At 33.6% G+C, this 4,535-nt stretch overlaps 1 pseudogene; it reads right to left on the bottom strand.

Moving 5' to 3' along the window:
* Positions 1-3,641: 3,641 nt before the first annotated feature.
* On the bottom strand, positions 3,642-4,333 carry LOC139702416 (olfactory receptor 5T7-like; annotated as a pseudogene).
* Between the last annotated feature and the right edge of the window lie 202 nt (positions 4,334-4,535).

Genomic DNA, 4,535 nt, shown 5'->3' with positions numbered 1-4,535 from the left:
TGCAGTCAATTATCCTGCTTCCTGAAGTTTTCTCAGGTGTCCAGCCTATTTTGTCCTACTTCAGTATCTTCATAGGAATTGCCTTAAATCTATGAATCTTTTGGGATATCGTGGATGTTTTAAGATTATTTATTCTTCCAGCAGAGGAATATGGGATACTTTTTTTTTTCCATTTTACTATGACTTAAATTTATTTCATTAATATTCCATAGTGTTCACTTTAGGGATTTTTCACTTTGTTTGTTAATATTTTTCCTAAATCTTTATTTATATTCGTAGCCTTTGTGAATACCACTTCTCTCCCCATTTCCATATCAAGCAAACCCCCGAGGTTTTGTATTCTGCAACATTGGTGCATTTTTATTAGTTCTAAGAGTATTTTGCTGCAATCCTTTAGATTTTCTGTGTATCAGATCATGTTGCTACAAGCAGTTGCAGTTTGACTTCTGCTTTTCTCATTCAGGTGTCTTTTGTGTTTTTTTCTTGCCTGGTCATTCTGGCTGGTGAAAAAAAAATGGAGGAAGTGGACACCCTTGTTTCAGATCCTGGAAAGGGAGATTCAGTTTTTCATCTTTCAGTATCACATTAGCAACTGGTTAGTTGCATATGGTCTTCATGATATTGAGGTCTATTCTCTTCCATTTCTGCATGACCAGTGTTTTTATTTTGTGAAACACATTTTCTGTACATGTGGAGATAATCATACATAGGGTTTTTGATGTTCATTCTGGTGCTAAAGTGTAGCACGTTCATAGAGTTTCATATATTGACACATGCTTGAATCCCTGAGAATAATCTCACATGATAATACTGAAAAAGCTATTGAACTTGCTGCTGCTTTTGACTTGTTGTAATTTTGTTGAGCATTATTGTATCTTTTTTGATCAAGGATATTAGGCAAAACTTTTTATGTCACGTCCTTGTAAGGTTTTGATGTCAGGGTATTGCTTATTTCATAGAATGTGTTAGAAAAAACTCCTCCCTCTTTTATTTTTTGGAACAAATTAAGATGAGTTAGTGTTAGTTATCCTTTAACTCTTAGAAACCAGAAGGTAAATGTTTTCTCCTGAGATTTTCTATGATAAAATATTTTCACTATGTTTTCAAATTGAGGCATGATCATAAAATCTCTGGTGACCCTTTGTATTTCTGAGGTGTCATGTGGTATTATCTCCCACTTTTTGTTTCCTCACAATGGTTTGAACCCATAGGCTGAGCATGTTAGGCCGATGTTCAACCACTGAGCTATATCCCTTTTCCCTATTTATCCATTATTTTATTTAATTAAGTATTTTGTTGCTTTTCTTAGTCTCAGTATGGGTGAGTCAGTACTTCTGATCATTTTGAAGAAACTATAAACACATTTTGTGGATAGTTTGCAATCCTGTTGGTCTCAGTATCATTTATTTAGGTTCTACTATTTATCATTTATTTTCCTTCTAACATCCTCTTTTTCTTATCATTATTTCTCTTCCTTGTGATGCACTGATAGGGTGTTTATGTTTTTTCTAATTTTTGATGTAAACATTGCTTGGTAAAACTCAGAATTTCATATTGATTTTCCAGATCCCAAGGTTTTGTTTCTTTCTGTGTTCCGTCTGTATCTTAATTTATTTCATGGAACATTTAAATTTTTTTTCTCCCTTGATCCATTAGTTTATTCAAAGTGATTTCAGTTTCATGTAATTTTATATTGCCCAAAGAATATCTTTTCAATAATATCTATATTTCTTGTATTTTGATTGGAAAAAAATATGATTTTGATTACAATATTTGTTCATACTTTTCTGTAGTTGATCATGTAATGTGTTCTACAGAACATGCCATGTGCTCATGAGATGGATGTGTAGTCTTCAAGTGTTGCATAGAATTTTCTGTACTAATAATGGTCATTTGTTTTTTGTTTTGTTCTAAATGTAGAATCATCTATTTCCTTTTTGCTATGTTCATACTTAAATTTGTATACACATATGTAAGTACATAATGCTGATACTAAGTGAAATGTCCAAAACTGCAAAGCAAACTTGAATTTATTTATGTAATCTTCAATACTCTGTATATTGTTTTCTGCCTAAATTATAAAGTATACTATAGCATTTGTGTTGATGAATAATTGTATCATGTCAACCAACTTGGTCAAGAACTATATTAAACCAAAAGAAAAAAAGTCACTATTGCCATAAGCCCAGGACATCTTCCATGGAATCTTAGGTACCTGGATGCAGTCAAAGCAATCTGCTGAATCCTTATTTCTATCCAACAATCTATTCAGCCTTGTGGTTCAGACACCAAAGATAACATGCTCACATTCTAGAATCACATCCATAGCATGATTGGTGAAGTGAAGTTCTTCTTCTTCTTTTATTTTGTCTTCCATAGTAGTATGGAGATGAAGCCTTTCTTTAATTCCTCTCAGACAATTGAAATAGATGTTAGCAGTTTTCAAGTTTATTCTTAAACATGAGAATAAGAAAAGAAAAGCACACTTCAGAGAATAATGTACAACTGGATGATAGATTGTGTTCTTTCCCGAACTCAGCACACATCTCTCATGATGAGATTCCCTACATACAGCCTTGCCACCTGCTCAGCTTTGGCTCTGTTCTTGATTCTACCACTCTGAGAAGCTCTTGCAGATGGTATGGCTTCTTGTCACCCAGATACAATAATGAATGTTCTGTGATCTCTAATGTGTTCATCTTTAAACCTGCTTCCATTACACTGAGCACAGATATGTCTCCATTAAATTTGCTTCAGTGATTTTTTTTTTCTTTTCTTCCATTTTCTTGTATTACTTTTAAATTATTTTTAACTCCATATCCTCTCTCAAGTGTTTCTTATTTTATTCACTGCAGTAGGACAATACATTCATTATATAGAATACAACCAAAAGATATTTTTCTGAAATTGGATTGATAAATTTAAATAAGACTGTAACAGACAATACTGAATATCCTACTTATTGCACATAAGTAAGGGTATCTCAATTATAATGATAATCCCCCAGATGAAGGGGGATTATAATTAAATTATACATAAATTTATATCAAGGTAATTTACATGAAAATTTCTCTTAAACACCTATGAAAATAGAAATTAAGAAAAGCAAAACAACATCAAATTGCCCATTTTTTCCCTCACTGGATGTATGAGGGGGAGGATAGAGATTGGGGTAAGTTGCCTGTATTTATCCTGCTTGATCTGATGTCTACCTATTCATCATTTTAGCTGTGACACTGAGGCAAAGTCACTGTAAATGTCAGAGATGTAAATGGATTAAATTTTCCAATTAAAAGATATAGAGTGAATGAAGGCATTACAAAATAAGAACCTATTATATGTTTCTTTTAAGGGGTCAACTTTATATCTAAGTAAATGCTTGGGTTGGTATTTAAGAATAAAGGAAGACATCCCTTGCATTTGGAATCCACAAGAGAAAAGAAGTAAGGATATTTGTAACAAATAAAATGTACTTAAAATAAGAAGCAATGAGAATACATAAGTACAATTATTATAAAATGATAAAAGGGTCATTCCAACTAATGTAAATAGAATTCTAAATTTTTATGTATCCAAAATCAATGAACCCAAGTAAATATAAATATTAAAGAGAGATTACAATGTCTTTTTCTTTAAAGATATTAATACTGTAATAACATAATCCTAGGAAAATTTAATGCTCCATTTTCAAAAATGGATATATAATTTAGGAAGAAAATTAATGGAGAAGCAAAATTCAAAATGCTTCTTGAACTGAGCAATAGCTGGTTGGGGTGAGTGTCAGAACAGGAAATTGCAAGGAAAGGAGGGATGTCACAGAAGATGTGGTTGATTATGTTGGATCCACAGAAGGACAGGCTGAAAGTGGCTGTGGCGTGTGTTATAGCGTGCATAATTCCACTAATAAACGAAGCCACGATGAGTGGCACATAGACCCTGGGTGACATGCTCACTGAATACAGAAGTGGGTTGTAGATGGCCACATAGCAGTCATAAGCCATGGCAGCCAAGAGAAAGCACTCTGTGGTTCCACAGGTTACTGCAAAAAACATCTGGGCTGCACAGGCACCAAATGAAATGGTTTTCTCCCTTGACAAAAAGTCTACCAACATATTTGGAGTGATAACAGACGAATAGACGGCATCTATGGAAGAGAGTACACTCCTGGTTTGTGCAGCCGGGAATCCCCAATGACCAATAAAATCAGTCCTAAATTTCCCATGAGAGTAAAAATGTAAATTGCTAGAAACAGGAGGAAGAAGAAGATCTGCAGTTCAGGATTGTCAGTGAAGCCCTTCAACACAAATACAGATACTTCAGTGACATTCTTCATGCTGAAGTCTCATGGAACCACTGTTGAAGATGACCAAAAAATTACAGGTGATGATACAAGGAAAGAATGAACAGCACTGTGATTGGAATGAACATGAACCATGATCAATTATGTACATTTTTTTTTGTGTGTGTGAACAATGTGTAATTTCCAAGCAGCAGAATAGAAGACAATGTGAATCAATCATTCATGCCAGTCACTG

Source organism: Marmota flaviventris, chromosome 17, assembly GCF_047511675.1.
Source record: "Marmota flaviventris isolate mMarFla1 chromosome 17, mMarFla1.hap1, whole genome shotgun sequence".
Taxonomy (NCBI): domain Eukaryota; kingdom Metazoa; phylum Chordata; class Mammalia; order Rodentia; family Sciuridae; genus Marmota; species Marmota flaviventris.
The sequence above is the reverse complement of the archived record's forward strand: the minus strand, read 5'-3'. Positions and strand labels throughout refer to the sequence as shown.